Raw genomic sequence first — 17,034 nt, forward strand, 5'->3', positions numbered from 1 at the left:
ACAATTTGATTATCAAAACATTTGTAAAATAGTAATGATAATAGAAAAAGAGAGTGTTCTTTCAATTGATCAGTGCAGGACACTTAGAAAGTCTCTGGATGAACTTAACCTTGTGTTTCTGGACTCAAATCAATGAAATACAGTTCTTGTTCCAGGAAGGCCCTCAAGGCCAGGTTTTGACCTGAGGCTTAGTTCACTACAGTCCCCCCTTTGGAAATCATCGCCTGTCCATGGGGATGAATTCCAACATGAACTTACGCCTTCGAATGTCCTTGAGCTTGATGTAATCCAGCAAGGAAAACAAAAGTCAAAGGATGTAATCCCACAATGTTCTTGATAATTCCATTGTGTTGATGGTAATTCCATAATGTTGTTGGTAATTCCATTGTAGCAATGCTTTAACCCCTTGGAAACAGAGTCTGTAATCCATTGGAAAAAGTCATATAATCCACAACGGTAAATCCACAACGAATGGAGGTGTTGATTGATCAGCATACAGAGGGGTTCCCTTGGATTGAACTGAAGATGCGGCCACTGGATGAAGAGTGGAGACCAACGTCAGGATTGCAGGTCTCCTCCAGCGAAGGTCGTCGCTGGGTGGATGTCCAGTCGATGCCGTTCTGGTTCAAATGTGTCATGCAATTATGTGGTTTAAGGAGGGCTTATGAAGGGGATTTTACATAAGGCCTTAAACTATATGCACCTGGTGTGTAAGCTATTATTATTGGGAACAGCTACAGCTACCAGTTAAGGGATGGAATATGCTGAAAAGGGTAGTTATAGGGATTTATACCTATAGAAGGGTGTTCCAAACTATTTTTCCATTCCTAACTTGGTTTAAGTTAGCTTTACATGGCAAAATATAGTTTGGTTCAATTGTCTGTTGTCTTTTAGACGAGCGACTTGAGATTGGGTGTTTGGTTTCCCCATAAATGTTTTTGGAAGTCTATGGCGAGACTCATCAAAAAGAATTAGCTATCCCCCCGAATAGAATTGTTCGAGTAGGTTCGGCTTAAGCGTTGTGAGATCAATGTAGATTATGGTACTTAAGGTAGCATTAATATACATTGACTCCGCAAAGATTACATTTTAACGAATGAACTGCATATTGGCATAGTTAAAGTCCCTTTTAGTCTCTAACTCAACTACACACAAAATTCATTCTTACTTGGGGTGTTCAGAAACAATACCAAAAACCAATTAAACGATGTCTCAACATCGATAAAAACAGTGACTAAGCAACCAGTAAAACAACGTTTCAACATTGACAAAAGCAGTGATTAAGCAACTAGAAAACGACGTTTCGGTGCGTCACTCACTCTGAATGTCAGATTTGATCACATTATCGCGTCTGGTAACATTATCCTAACTTGCGTCACCCCCCTTCGGTCATGGGAGACCGCGAACACGGGTGAGGACGTCGCTCCACGAGCTAAAGTTAGGCTGTCCTTGAGTAGTTTTAACTGTTTGCGCAGCTGAAAGAGGACTTTTAGGTCTGGATTGGAATCCAGTTCGCCTTTCGATGGAGTGTATTTGTCTGGGTCAGTCAGATACAGTATCATCGAGTTAATTGCAGGATCATCCAACTTCTGAAGTTGGATGATGTCTGGGTCAGATGAAGGTGACTTTTCATATTTTAAAAGAACTTGGCGAAGTTTGTCTCTTTCTTCATCAGATGTCAGAGTGTCGGCTTGAGCGACCACCTGATCAATCTGTGATGAGACTGATAAGGGTTCTTCCTCCTTGGGGAGCTCCAACGAATCCCTTTCTGAGTCGTCGGACCTGTCTATGGGTAAGACACCATAGGTTTGAGGTCCTTGGTCGACGTCATTGGTTGAGAAAAGAGCTATGGCCTGTGTTGGTTTTGTGAACCATACTGGCCCAGCTTCTTGACTCGGTACCAGGTTATCTGGGAGTCCTCCCAGAACTGGAATGCCTAGTTCAAAATCATGAAAATCAGGTTCTGAGTGTTCAGCTTGCGATGACTCATCATCGTTTGTGTGTGAGTTTACCCCCCCTTCATCCGATGAGGGGTTGTTGGAGGCAACAACAATAATGTCTTGGTGCGTTACACCGACATCTGTAATGTTGTCATTCGCGCCTTCAGATTTAGTAGCGATCACATCACTACACAGTGCTCCAGGTTGGATTCCCATTTCAGCGTGTTTCAAAGTTTCTAACAACCTTTGTAGTTTCTCTGTCTCTTCCGAGCTCAGAGGTGTAGGGCATTGTATCTGGAACCTTTGTGATTTTATCGCCTCGGCTTGTTTCGTCCGAGGTGGGGGAGGGTTAGGTACGTCTTTTGGGGGTTCCTTTTCGGACTTCCCCTGATAATATGGGTCCTCTTGGATCCCATATCTTTGCGTCCTACGCATATCCCATTTACGATAATCACGTTCATCCTCTGAAAGAGGAGCTTTTTTGTCCCAGCGTGCACCTTCATTACGCGGTTTGTTAGTTTGAAAATACTGCTTTTTCTCGCCTTTTTTAGGAGGAGGGGTCAATGCACTCCATCCTTCCAGTTCTAGGGAGTGGGGTTTAACCTTTATACCAGGAAACACCTCTATGGGCGTCTTAGCATGAGAACATGCCTCAAACACATTCACAGCACACTGTTTAATCTCATTGATGGATTTTTCTCTGAAATTTGCCATAATTTGTACTGACATGCGTATGTCAGTGTGGAGATTTTTGCTGAAAACAAATTTAAAACCTTCTTCTTCCTCCATTCCGGTTTCATTTCTGTAACCAAAATAAGCTTGGAAGATTCTTTTGTAATAGACTTTTGGATGTTCATGCTTGCCCTGCGTGACCTTGTCAGCAGCCGGGAAACCAGCAGGTCCCGTGCAGGGGTCGTACTCTCTGATCAAAGCTTCACACAGAAGGTTGTAATCCCTTCTCGTTGCATCAGGTAGACGCTCGATGAAGGTGAACACCTCTCTGTCCGAAGTGAGCCTTATCAGACTGATTTTATCCTCAACCGTAGCATTAGGATAACCACCCAGTCTGAATTCAAGGTCTTTGAGGTACGATTTTGTTCCAGTTGAACCCATTGGTCCCGGTACAAAGCGTTGTACATATTTTGAGAGTTTCAGCAGAACATCTATTGAAAGAGGAAGTTTCCATGCACTCTGGTGCATGTTCGGTAGAGGAGACCTGTTCAGGTCTGTTCCTACCACATTAGGTATGGATGGAGGTATGTGTGATGTAAGGAGATTTGGGTCTGAAACCCAGTGTGTCTCCACATCCTGTCCACGCCTCTCACCATATTTCCTTTCTGCATGGCAAAGTTGTGTTTTAAGCACGTCTATCTCAGCTTTGCAGCGGGAAACTTGTGACATTTTCTCGTCGTGGTCCCGTCTTAATGCAAAGTATTCTCTGGACAACAGCTCTTTAGCATCCCTGGCATCAGTTAGTGATGCATTAAGTAACTGTATTTTGCTATTCAGTGAATCAATTTCTGCACATGCATCTTGCTGTGATTGAAACATCTGTTCAAAATGTTTTTTGTGAGGACCTCGTGTTCACTTTTAAATTGAAGGAAGTGTTCTTCAATTTCCTGAACCACCTCTTTTTCGCTGTTTAACCTTATCTCAAGGTCATCAGCTTTTTCTACCACTGTATAGAATGATGCTGTCAGCAAAATTGCCATTTTAGCCAGCTGATTATAACTTGATATTGTTATATCAGTAGAGGTCACACTCTCTGCGACTTTCATCAGCTCTTCCAATAACTCTTTTGGGTTCATGCTGTCCACCTGTTTATCATATGGAACTAAAGATTCCATCAGCAGTGCTAACGCTTTCTCTAACCATTCCATTTTGGTCTCAGTTTTCTTTTCTGTTCCATCAGCCATGGTCATTCACTGTTCAGCACTTTATCTGGTTAAAACAGTTGCCAGCTTCAGATATTTCAACAGGTAAATATTTGTATTCAAGTGAGCAGTGAGTTTCACACACTTTTTAGCTCTGGGTTCACTCAAGTACTGTAATAAGTCAACTTATTCAAATGTGGGCACCTATTTGTAGGTTTTACCCCAATTCATGAATATTCTTAAGTAAATGCTTCTCTGCAGTGTTACTTTTTAATGTGCTTATTTTTAACAGATACAAGAACCAGGCTATCTCAGTGATATTTACTCTAAAGCACTTAACATTAAATAAACCTGCAATTTTTCTGAAAGTTTAAAGCAACTTAAGTTTTTAAACGCTTTCTTAAGCCGTTCTTTTCCAGAAATTCGCTATTTTAACAGTTACTCATTAACCAGGTGGGCGAAAAGAAAAAGAAAAATTATGAGGAATTATCAGTCCCTCTTCAGGAAAACTGTTATACTCCTCTTCCAACAGCAGGTGGCGGTGTTAGCTTTATACCAGCAGGAGCCTATGACAACTTCCTGTGGACGTTCTGTTGACATCCTGTCGTTAGCTTTTTAGCTTAAAATTAGCTTTGGCTAAAACTTGGTCAAATCAACATTTCTGAACGGATTTCAAACTAAAACGTGGCGTTGTTTCAACAAGCACAACTTCTTTGCATGAAACATGAGTTTTGGGAACAGTAGCACGGCACATGTAGTGACTTTAAGCACAGAAAAGGCTTCGGTTCAACCGAGCTTTACAACCTGACATCAGAGGAAGTGACGCAGACACGTCACTCATTTCTCAGCGTATCAGAGCGTTCCACACGGCCGTTCTCAACCAATCACAGAGACAAACAGCGGGGGTGGGTTTTATATCGCTGACTCAGAGGAAGTGACGCAGACACGTCACTCATTTCTCAGCGAATCAGGGCGTACCACACAGCGGTTTTCAGCCAATGACGGATCGTTTTTCCAGCTAGCGTCTTAGCATTTAGCATAAACATTCCGGTCAACTTTTCGTCTTTTAAACTGTCAAAATGTACTATTTTCTGTTAAAAATGTAACGAATAACTTCCAAAGCTCCACTGGGACTTCGCCCGTTGAAAACAACAGTTTCTTTCTTCAAACACGACTCGTTCGAACCGAATCAGAACCAAGCCGGACCAGAACCAACGTCTGGGTCACAGTTTAAACAGAATAAAGCGTTTTAACACAAACCCAGCTTCTTGTTACACAACAGATGTACAAATTCAGCTTTCAAAAAGACACATTGACTTTAATTTCAGCTTTCAAAACATTACTAGCTGCCAGCATTGCTGTATTTTCTCCGAGCATCGCAGCTCAAAACGCTGCGTTTCACACAGCAGAAATCTGCACTTTTCATTTCATGCCAACATGATAATTCAATTGTTACACGAATACAGTCCATTTATGAAGCGTACAAGGCCACCAGATGTAGATGAACATATACTGTGATATATTCATAAATTAAACGGATTCATTCATTTTTCTGGACTGAATAATATCATGTGTTGAATAAAAATGTAACGTGAGACGTTAATTTTCTTTGACCCATCAAAATGAACGTGGTCATTTATTAACAGAATCAAAATTTAACATCAAACATTTACATTAATTTGGCAAAATTGAAAATAACAACAGGTTAATTAATCAGTTTACAATTAGAAAACCATACGGCGATGGTTTTCCTTTGCTTCAAGCTTTACAACAGACATTTCTGAAAATATCTGGATTAATTTCTGGCAGAATAGAAGAGTTTAAAGATGGAAAATGAAGTTTATCTTGAGAGAAATGGGTGAGGGAATTTGTCTGTTATAACCAGAACAACACGCTCCTTCTAGACCCAGCTTAACCAAAGGTACACTTTGCGGTTGAAGATCGACTCTTTACCTTGGCAGAGAATAATTCCGACTTTGGTGTAGAGTTGCCTTCAAACGCTCTCCAGCGTCTCCGTAAGGATAGTAGGGAACCGTTCGGAGTCGTGAGATCATCCAGAACAGACTTCATAGTTCCTCTGAACTTCTCTCGTCCAGCTTAGTTGCAGATGTCCTGAGCATTCTGCATTCCAGCATTCTGAACTCTGCTGCTCTCGGAACTAACTCACAGCATTCTCTCAGCGTTCTTCTCAGCGTTCTTCTAAGAACTACTGAGAACTGCTCAGAACTTCTCAGAACTGCTCAGAACTAGGAAGTGTTGCACCTTTTAAAAGAGGTCACTTCCAGTTCATTTGAGAACTTTCTGATTGGTCGATGACCAGACAGAGGTGTGTTTTTGTGATGTAAGAGGTTATTAAAAGTCAAGGAAAAAAGATTAAGTTTGTTTAAGAACAGACAGAAAATGTTTTTGAAGACTCCAGACTTCGTGGAGTCAACTCTCTCATATCTGCCTGAAAAAGTTAAACATGACATTTCTTTTTCAGTAAACTTGCAGTTGACCGAAACTTGACCTTTGACCAACTTCACAATTTGCTCATTGAAGACAGAAAATCAGACAATGCATCATTAACCTGATTTCTACTTTGAATGAGGATAAAAATCACTAATACTGTTTCACAGTTGATTTAAAATGAGTAGTTCACTTCAACATTTGAAAATGGTTTGAACTAAACACAATTTGATTATCAAAACATTTGTAAAATAGTAATGATAATAGAAAGAGAGTGTTCTTTCAATTGATCAGTGCAGGACACTTAGAAAGTCTCTGGATGAACTTAACCTTGTGTTTCTGGACTCAAATCAATGAAATACAGTTCTTGTTCCAGGAAGGCCCTCAAGGCCAGGTTTTGACCTGAGGCTTAGTTCACTACACTAGTGCCCATCTACAAGTTTCAAGTCTATCACAGAAGACTGGATTCTTGTAAAGAAAAAAATACATTATTTTGCCATCTAAAAAAAATACTAAAACAATGAACTGTGCAGGCTGCTGTGTTTTTTGAACTGTGGAGAAACTGAGTATCCTACTTTGAAGAAATAAAGCATAAAGTTAAAGGGAGTTAACTAATTTACTTTGTGTATTATTACTAGTATCCACATATTTGCAAAGGAAATGACAGGAAAACTGCTAAAACTAGTAATTTTTTTGTTGTTGTGGGTATAACATCCTATAAATTTCAGTTTTATGTCAGTTTTGGTCAAAGCTTGAAAGAGCGCTGTGGAGGAACTAAAGGGCTGCATGTGGCTCCAGAGCCGCAGATTGCAGTCCCCTGTTGTACGGTATAGTAGAGTGCTGTATGAATAGATAAATGAGGGCACAGGTTGTGTTGTAAAGAGCTTTGCATGTCTTGATGAGATTGAAGTTACTATATACTGTAAGTACAGTCCATTTACCATTTTATTTATTCAGTGTTTTGTTTGAACTCTGAACTATATTTAGTCAACTACATAAAAGGACAGGTAACCCACAATGAACTTTTGTAAACCCAGGGACAGAGGGACTGACAGGGGAAAACTTTAAAGCTTCAAAAAGCGGACAAGAAGAGAAAGACAGATGGGTCAGAACGGACAGAGATAGAGAAACTGCTGTAGAGGGTGAGGAATATCTGTCAGCTGCATTTTGACTATTATAGGCAACAACTCACTGGAAACGAGCATGGGAGGGGTAGTAGGCTTTGACGTGCCTGCGGCTTGGAGAAAAGTTAGCTTTCATAGTTTGTCAGGACTGAGGGGAGTATGAGTCAGCACAGCCTGGGGTTGAACGGAAGGAGAAACAACATGCGAGAAGAGCGGGAGAGAAAAAGCTGTTAGCAGCGGCTGGGGATGTTCGGAGTTCTCATGGTGATTCATTGACAATCTGGCTCAGGTGTGTGCTCTGACCTGTTCATAATCTCACATAGTTCCTGAGCAGCAAAGGGGAAAGGTTAAACACGAACACTGACAGCTTGAGGGAAAAGAACGACGTCATCAAGCTGAGCAGAAATTTGGCAAAGAAATGAGAGTGGTGCATCAATTGTCAGTTTTTAGTTTTAGCTTAATTATCAGCCACCATGGAAGGTGAAGGCAGTGGTGTTGTTGTCCATGTCTATGTGTGTTAATGTGCCTGTCTGTTAGAAAAATATCTCATGAATTACTAAATGAATTGCAATGAAACTTTCAGAAAGAAATGGATGCACAACTATGGCTATTGAATCCAATTCAAGATGGCCGTCACAGTTATTCCACACTAGCCAACACAAAAATGGACACAGTCTAATAAATTCTGAGCTAAACGTATCGATAAGTTTATTCAGAGTAGTCCACAACACCTAAGCTGGGCAGTGCATAAGACTGCTTGTTACAATCTCCGTGTTATTTGGTTTAAAGGTTTGATCAATGCGATTTTAACTCCATTTCACAGAAGATTATCTTGACCTCAAACTCCGAATGCCAGCAAGCAATACACATCCCTTCAAGCATTGCTGGGCGTTTAATTATAATCAGTATTTTCTGTTTATTCATTTAATTGAATCAGAAATGATTGAGAAGTAGCTCTGGTGTAAATGAGTTACGTAAATGTGAGCTTCCGCCGGAACACAAACTCATCGAATCACCACGCCGAGCGCAGATAAAGCAGCCAGAAGTGGCGATCTGTGAAGTAGAAACAATGTGTTTCCATAACCTCTCCAAATCAGTGGCATCTTTTATTTTTCACCCCTTTTCTGCACATTGCTCACTTCAAAACATGCAAGTCTGCTGCAATCTCAGTGAATTCTGCAACAGATATACGTTGATTCGGGAAGACAGACAACCTCAGGTATGCAAGCAGAGTTGAAAATGGAAAAAGAGGGGGGGGGGGAGAGAAAAGGAGGCCACATATTTCCTGCAGACAAATTATGTAACCGTCAAATCGCGGAATCCAGACCTGAGTAGTGAAACCTGAAAGGCATTTCAGGCAGGATGTCTGCTGAGCAAGTGGATCATAATGTAACGTGATGAATCTTCTGAGACAAGGAATATAGAAGTTATTGACTCTGCCATTTTTCAGACAGTAACTTTCACTGCAGCAGAGATGCGAGCGCACGCCTGCAAATGCATCCATATGTTAAAATTTGTCATGCATGTTTGAATAACTGTGGCAGTTATCATCAGAATTATTCCTCACATCTTCATCCAAACAATAATTTAAAAAAACTGCTCACAATTAGATAAAATATTTTAATGTAATACTCATTTTTAAGTGATTTTACAGCTTTAGTACAAAACCTGGTTCAATTTTAGAGTTAACCACATTCCAGATGGCTGCCACAGCTAAGTAACCTTATAAAACACATAAATGGCTATAATCCAATCACTTTTAGAGATATTAAGATACAATTTTGTGTGGTAGTAGCTTAGACTGATTTCCAGCACATACTATAAGCACTAACTAATCATACCAAATCAGTTTTTAGAACTTTGGTATTACTTGAGTCAGTTGTGTCTGCCCGATGTGGCATATCTTATGAACAAATGGGGATGTTTTAATAAATTTTTAATCATTAGATGTACATTTACATGGTTTAACTTTTGGATTAACTTTTGGACTTAACCCATTATCAGATGGCCACCGCAGCTAATAGACCATAGCCTAAAAATGACTAATTCTCAGTTATTTTTATTTATTTTATTTATTTATTCATTCATTCATTTAAAAGAATCAAAACAAATTCATCAAAAAGAAAAAAACAACATTGAATAAAAAGGGTGCAGAAAGAAGAAGAAAATTCTTATAATATCTGCCACTTATTTAAAAAAATATAAAATAACTTTAAACAACAACTTCAGATTGAACAATCTCCAAAGAAAAAACAAAAACATCAAGCATTCTTCACATGGTATCATATTTTCCCAACAATTTTAACTTATCTTTTTAAACATAAAAAAATGTTTTAGAAATTTTAGGTGATATCAAGGCACAATCCTATTATTTTATACTGTAATGCAATTGCTTTTACTATTTTTATTTTTAAGTAATTTACATGAGATTCCCGTGTCAGCTTCTCATCAATAATGAAACCCAAAAATGTTATTTCACTAACTCTATGAATTTCAATACTGTCAATTTTAAATGTGACTTCAATAATTTTCTTTCCATTACTAAATATTATGTAGTTTTTTCTTCTAAATTTAATGATAACTTATTAAGTTGGAACCAAGTTTGTATTTTTACGAATTTTGCATGTCTCATCTCTAACATCCATTCAATATCTTCACCCAAACAAAAGAATGTGGTATCATCTGCAAATAAAACACACTTCAAAAGCCCTGACACATCAACCAGATCATTCACATACAAAATAAACAACTTTGCTCCCAACACAGAGCCTTGAGGAACTCCACATCCATTAACATAACATTCAGATCTTACATAATTTACCTGTACAAATTGTCTCTTAGTATTATTTATTCACATATTTAGCTAAATCTGGTGTGGGATTAGCTGACAGTGTTTCACAACACATTCTCTAAGTGCTAACAGATCATATGGGATATTGTGATATTGCATGATATTGCCCTTTTTTTTTTTTGTCAAGGTTTGACAAAAATGGCAACAACTCATTTTGAAACAAGATGATCTAAGTTTAAAATTCTTACATAAAAGAGGCTGGGTTATGCATTCCTTCATGGAATTCTACGTCTTTAATTTATACTTTATTTTACTGCCCATAGACAATTTTAAGTGCTAAAGAATAAGCTAATAATGGTGTACTATATAAAATCCAATTATCCTTGCAACGTAAACCCTGATTCCGTCAAAAACCTTTAATGCAACATGCTCATCACCCAAGATGATCCCTGCTCTAATCTCACACTCGTGTAGGGTAAAGCTAACAATTGTTGCTGTAAAGTAATTTCTCTGCATGGTAATTATCATGCATAAACACTGCTGCTACATACTCTGACTGCAAAACCAGCTGTAATTATTTCCTTTGAAAAGGAAATTTTCCATAGATATCATTGAAACCCACTCAGCGGAGGGTGACTTTTGTGGTTTTGCTCATTGTGTAAAGAAAGGATATTCTCGTTAAATTGAGCCTCAGCAGGCTCAGCGCTGAAAGGATGGCGCTGCTTTGAAAGAAATCGAGATGGATGGATGGCTATCGGCAAGGAAGAGGAAAATTTATTGTCATCCCAAGGTTATGTTGTATCCTATTTACCTGTGAAGCTTCATTGACCACACCGCTCTTCATGGACTATAAACAACAAAGTAACAATTGCCTTTTGGCACCACACACACACACGCAAATACTTTGTATATATACACTTGCATTTACACTCTAATTCTCTGCTCTTATGTGTTCTGCAGCAAATCTCCACAGCGGAAGCATGACGCATGCTGACACCTCAATATAAATTTTGAAAGCACAGACCAAATCAGGCATTAGTCTCTGTCTAGCTTTAACAAAAGGAAATGTGGCCACCTTCAAGCAGTGGTGAATAATAAATTAAGGCTAAAGCTAAGCTGTCAAAATTTTTGCTCCAACCTAAAACCATGCTGGGTTTTCTCTGTACCCATAAAGTATTGCCAATATTCTCTGGACAGCTCTGCCACCCACACTTTGTGGTTTGCTAGCAGTGAACCAACCTCACAACCCACCCCTCCATTGTAAAGACAGAGCATGACGCTCAGCCACAATTGGCTCTGAAGGATGTTGTTTGAGGACAGTTATTTATCTCCAACAATATCCACAAGCAAAGACCATAAGGAGTTTTGGAGGACAATGATTAATTTAATCAAGTGTGAGTGAACTTTCTCCAAAAATCATGCTGCTCCGACAGATAATCCGCTTTCCCTGAAACGTTTCCAACAGGATTAGCCCCCGAGGGAAGCTTGGATGCGTTTTACAGGGGAGAAAATGAGAAAGCAAAAGGGAGAGAATGTGTGGATGCAGAAAAGAAAAAAATGAGGTATAAAAAGGAAATCAGAAAGACATATGGACAAATATAGAAGGGGACGAACAGGAAAACTAATAATTATGTTGGTTTTTTAATTCATTTTTTTGTAAGGATACTAAATAAAATACATGTAAAATAGAAATTGTGATTGTGTACATTGAGATTTATTGAAAAATATGAAAATAGGTTTTAAAACAATCTTAGACTAGAGATAAAACAACACTTAAACAGTAAACTAACTGGTCTAGGAAATGTTAGTAAAAGTCATGTGTTTGAATGTAAAGCTCTGTCTCTGGTGCCTCACACAACACATATCTAGTTTTGACAGTTGCCTTACGTGTTCTTTCGCTTTCCTTTCACATTCAGCAGCAGATTTTTATATATATATATATATATATATATATATATATATATATATATATATATATATATCCACCTGGTTGTCCTTTAGTTTCAACACTTGCTTGATTCTTCCATATTTGTCTACCTGCACGGACTGGGGCCAGACTAATTTAGATCAGCCACATGACTGAGGCTTCTGCGTGGTTTTCAGCAGACTCTGTGGAGTGCTTTGTTTACACTGAGTGCAGAACGGAAAATCAAGAAATCTGGAAAACCACAGGAGTAAACGCTTTCAAACTGCCCTATTTGATATTCTGTTTTCTTTTTAACTGCTTCTTCCTTTTTGGCTCATGGGATCACTGGTGCCCATATCCAGCTGTCACTGCGAGAGATAGGGGACACCTTGGACAAGTCCCCAGTCTATCACAGAGACACATGGAGACAAACAACCATTCACTCTCTCACTCACAATTAGGGACAATTTAGAGTTACCAATCAGCCTAACATGCATGTTTTTGGTATGTGAGAGGAAACCGGAGTACCCGTAGAAAACCCACGCATGCACGGAAAGAACATACAAACTCCACCCAGAAAGCAGAATCAGAGATTCAATCCGGCTATCTTCTCACTGAGAGGTGGCAGCTCTACCAACTGAGCCACCGTGCCCCCCCCCCCCCCCCCCCCACTATTTTATATTGAACAAGATAATTATTTTTTGTTGGGTTTCTTTCTCACAGTTTGCAAAGTGCAGCTTTAAAACAATTTATTGTAGCTCAAGTTCTTCTCATGTTTTCCGGACTTTTTCTTTGTTTTAGAGCAGCAGTGTGATTCAACACCATGAGGCTGGAATGTGCCAAAATTAAATAAATAAATACATGTATAATTTATTATTAAGTACATAATTAAATCATTAAATTTACAATTAAATTATAATTTACTTATTGATTTAATTTTGTCACATTCCACCCTCCATATAAACTGGAGAAGTTTATTGTAAAGTGGCACATGTCTTTAGAGGACTACTTAAATGGTTCCATGTTACACTTTTAATAGTCATAAATGATCTAATCCATTGAGCCATGAGGAAGTTACCTTCTCCAAACAAGAAAACTAGAGATACATTGACATCTTATAAATTGCATTTAAAAAACAAACTGTAAGACAATTGAAAATGTCAAAAATTCCTATACACTGTTTTTTATGAGAAAAAAAAAAAAAAAAAAACATAAATCTGAATTGTGACTTGAGATAAATTTGGAATAAATTGCTTTCATTGGAGCCTTCACAATCAAAACGATATGCCCTAAAAACTCACCGATTTTCTGGATGTGTGATTTCTAAATTTAATTGCAATCTTTAGAACTTCTCAGAGTTCGCACAGCTCCTCAAAATCTTTCTCTGGCCTGAAAAAAATTGTTCCCATTTAAGATCTACATTGTGCCAAGCTTGAGGTAAAAACTGCCAATGGGGCGGCGCTTAGTCGCACTGAAAGCTGTAGCTTTTGATTAAGCTCCTCTTTTCCAAGCCTAATGCCCTGGCCGTGAATTATTCACCAAGTTGGCGGAGAAGGCCTGTGCATGCTACAAGCTTGCTAAGTGTGTTAGTTCTAAAAAAACATAATGCAATAGAGGTCATTCATGTATAATGGTTGAGAGACTGAGGCCGAGCACTCTCTGTCGCAGGAAGTCAGAAATACAGAGAGGGGATCAGAGATGCAGCTGATGTTGCCAAATCACTGTCCTCTAAAGCCAGGGCAATCTCCAGCCAGAAACCTTCCTCTGCTATCTGCCGCCTTCTGTTTCTATTCATGCATCAGAGCTTTAGCACTATACGTCTTCAGTTTCCAGGAAAATTAAAAGTGTAGGACATCACTCCACAAAAAGAACCAGAAAGTCATCAGAGGTCACAGCAGACTCAGCACAACAACAAAAAAAGACACATTCGGGATTTGGGGGGATTTGTTTGACACATAAAATGTGTGACATGATCCACACCACTCTGGCATGCCAGCACAACTGTCCCTTTTTACAATTAAGAAACCAATCATCCCTGGAGTGTTGCATGCTCATTTGTGGCTTCCTGGTGTGGCACCACTTTGAAAGTCTAATTCACACATCCAGCATACTCACTGAAATGTCCTCAAAAGACCTGAAAAATTCAAGGTCGAACAACCTCGAGAAGTAGATCTGATGAATTGCTCTAATTAAGTTTTCATGTTTTAAAGTGTTATTCAAGGACACACCATCTTCTTCTATTATAGCATGCAGTAGATTTTAATCCAACTGTTATCCCCATTTTAATAATTTGATTCAAGAAGGTTCGTTGTGCAAACAAGAAGAATCCAACACTGGCAAAGCTGTTGAGCGTGTTCAGGCAAAACATCAAGCTGACAATACTCACTCCAAAACTAAAGTAGTCCAGCAGAAATGGCTGTTAACCCACAGATGCACAGGATGAAGATGAATAGCAATGCCGACTTTGCTACTCTTAAGATTAGTGAGCACTTTGATGTGATCTGGCAAACAAGACTGAGGTAATACGTGATTTGCATCTCAATTTGTTGATCTGCTGAGTTTCAGCAGCAAAAGGGTGACATTTTATGCTAATGGCACAGATAAAGCAGAATGCAGAATATTCTGTCAACGGGCTTCATTTAACATGTAATATTTGACTATACTCACATCTTTGGTAAAATCATTGCTGCTGCTCTACAGGGAGAACCTTATACAATCCCAATTCCCAAAAAATATTGGTATGTTGCGTAAAATGTTAATAAAAACAGAATGTAATGTTTTGAAAATCACATAAACCCATATTTTTCTTATGGTCCTCAGTCAGAAAAGGGCAGACTTCTTTCTTCAGGTCGAGGGTGAGGTTCTGCCTTAAGTGGAGGAGTTCAAGTATCTCGGGGTTTTGTTCACAAGTGAGGAAAGAATGGAGTATTTGATTGACAGACAGATTGGTGCAGCATCTGCAGTATTGCGGACTCTGTGCCGGTCCATTATGGTGAAGAGAGAGCTGAGCTGTAAGGCAAAGCTCTCTTTTAACCGGTCAGTCTACGTTCCTACCCTCACCTATGGTCATGAACTCTGGGTAGTGGCCGAAAGAATGAGATCTTGGATACAGGCGGTTGAAATGAGTTTCCTTCGCGGGGTAGTTGAACTCTCCCTTAGATATAGGGTGAGAAGTTCAGTTATTCGGGAGAGACTGGAGTAGAACCGCTGCTTCTCTACATCGAGAGGAGCCAGTTGAGGTGGTTCAGGCATCTGGTAAGGATGCTCCCTGGGCACCTCCTTAGAGAGGCTCTTTGATCATGTCTGACTGGGAGGAGACCCCAGGGAAGACCCAGGACATGCTGGAGACTTTGTCTCTAGGTTGACCTGGGAACACTTTGGGGTCCCCCCAGAAGAGCTGAAAGAGGTGACTGTGGAAAGAAATGTATCGACCTCCCTGCTCAAGCTGCTGTCCCTGCAACCCGACTTCAGAATAAGTGGAAGATAATGGATGGACAATGGAACAAAGTAAACATATGAACTGTTTGAAAATAAGACATTTTTATTATTATTATTATTATTATTATTAAGTTACATTTGAATTTCTTGTCAGTTACTTGTTTGCTCGGTGCTACTCATTGGTGGTCACGAGCTCCCAACACTGACCATCTCTTGTCCAGTTGAAAATGTCAGTGTTACAGTTTGCTCTGCACAGATTCTTTAATCTGTCTAAATAGCCTGTTAATTCCTTTCCTTCTCAAGTCTACCTCGTAAAACTAAATATACCATCGACCCCTTTCAAACAACGTGCCCAAAAATGCGAATATGCTCTTTCATGATTTTAGTTCCTGTTTTACACCGGCTCCTATCAAAACCTCTGTGTTGGTGACATGATCCAAGTAAATTCTTAGAATCCTTCTCAGAAACAACATTTCAGCAGTGTTTATTCTTTGTGAGATCAACTGAGAGAGTCCATGTCGTGCATCATTACATCAAGATGGATCATATGTATCACTCGAGCAGTCTAAATTTAAGTTCCATGTTATGGTTTCTGTATTTTTTTTGCAATGACAATATTCTTTGGAATTTTAGCCTTACACATTGCATCAGAAGTGACCAAACTGCCTAAATAATGAAAACTCTGCCTTTTCTATTTTTTCACAATCAATTTTTAAGCAAAAACCTGTCTTATCTGTAGTTTTACTGATCACCATCAATTTAGTCTAAAATGTCTTTATGAATACAGTCCTCTTGTGGACTTGATGCCAAAATTTTTAATTAGATGTAGAATGCCCATTCAGCTGTTTCTTACTTTTAGAACCCTCTTTTTTAAAGTATTTATTTATTCCAACATTTTCAGATGTTGTCATCAAAATGACCTCAATAAAAAAAAAGTTTCTTAAATCAAACATTTGTTATGTTTACTGTGCTCTATAAAAAAATAGTTTATAAGATTTGCAAATCATTGCACTTTGTTTTTCCTCACATTTTACACATTATATCCTAATTTTTAGTGAATTGGAATTGTAAAATAAAAAGCTGTTTTCATGTTTCCTGTGGACTATTTTGCACAAGTGTCCTTGAACAGGACACTTGAATTTACTAATTCACAATGTGCACATTTAAAATTTCATTACCCCATTTTTGCATCATTCCTATAAAAATAAATGTTCTAGAGCAAATATAAAATGGTTGCGAGAAGCATTTTGTCTGAATACAAATTTGCTTCCATTTGTGATCTGAGGGTCATTTTATAAAATAAAAAAAAGAAAATCTGTGGGAGCATTATGTGCAGAGATACAGTGTGTAAATAAACTACTAAAACCAAGCATAGTGCTGTTAAGCATGCATAAGCCTTTTGAATTAGTCTTCCTGATCTGCCTTGGATGACAGCCGTTCACTCAGGCAGAATACAATATGAGAGCATCCAAAAAAGTTCAATCTGGTCCTCTGGACATTCAAAAAAACAAAA

At 38.8% G+C, this 17,034-nt stretch overlaps 1 protein-coding gene across 1 annotated transcript in view; it reads right to left on the reverse strand.

Annotated features, from left to right (window-relative positions):
- LOC119411766 (membrane-associated guanylate kinase, WW and PDZ domain-containing protein 3) overlaps positions 1-17,034 on the reverse strand; it is a gene marked incomplete in the record, with an annotated part of 451,370 nt that overhangs the window by 145,075 nt on the left and 289,261 nt on the right.

This window comes from Nematolebias whitei, chromosome 7 (assembly GCF_014905685.2).
Source record: "Nematolebias whitei isolate Nwh7 chromosome 7, NemWhi1, whole genome shotgun sequence".
In the NCBI taxonomy this organism is placed as follows: domain Eukaryota; kingdom Metazoa; phylum Chordata; class Actinopteri; order Cyprinodontiformes; family Rivulidae; genus Nematolebias; species Nematolebias whitei.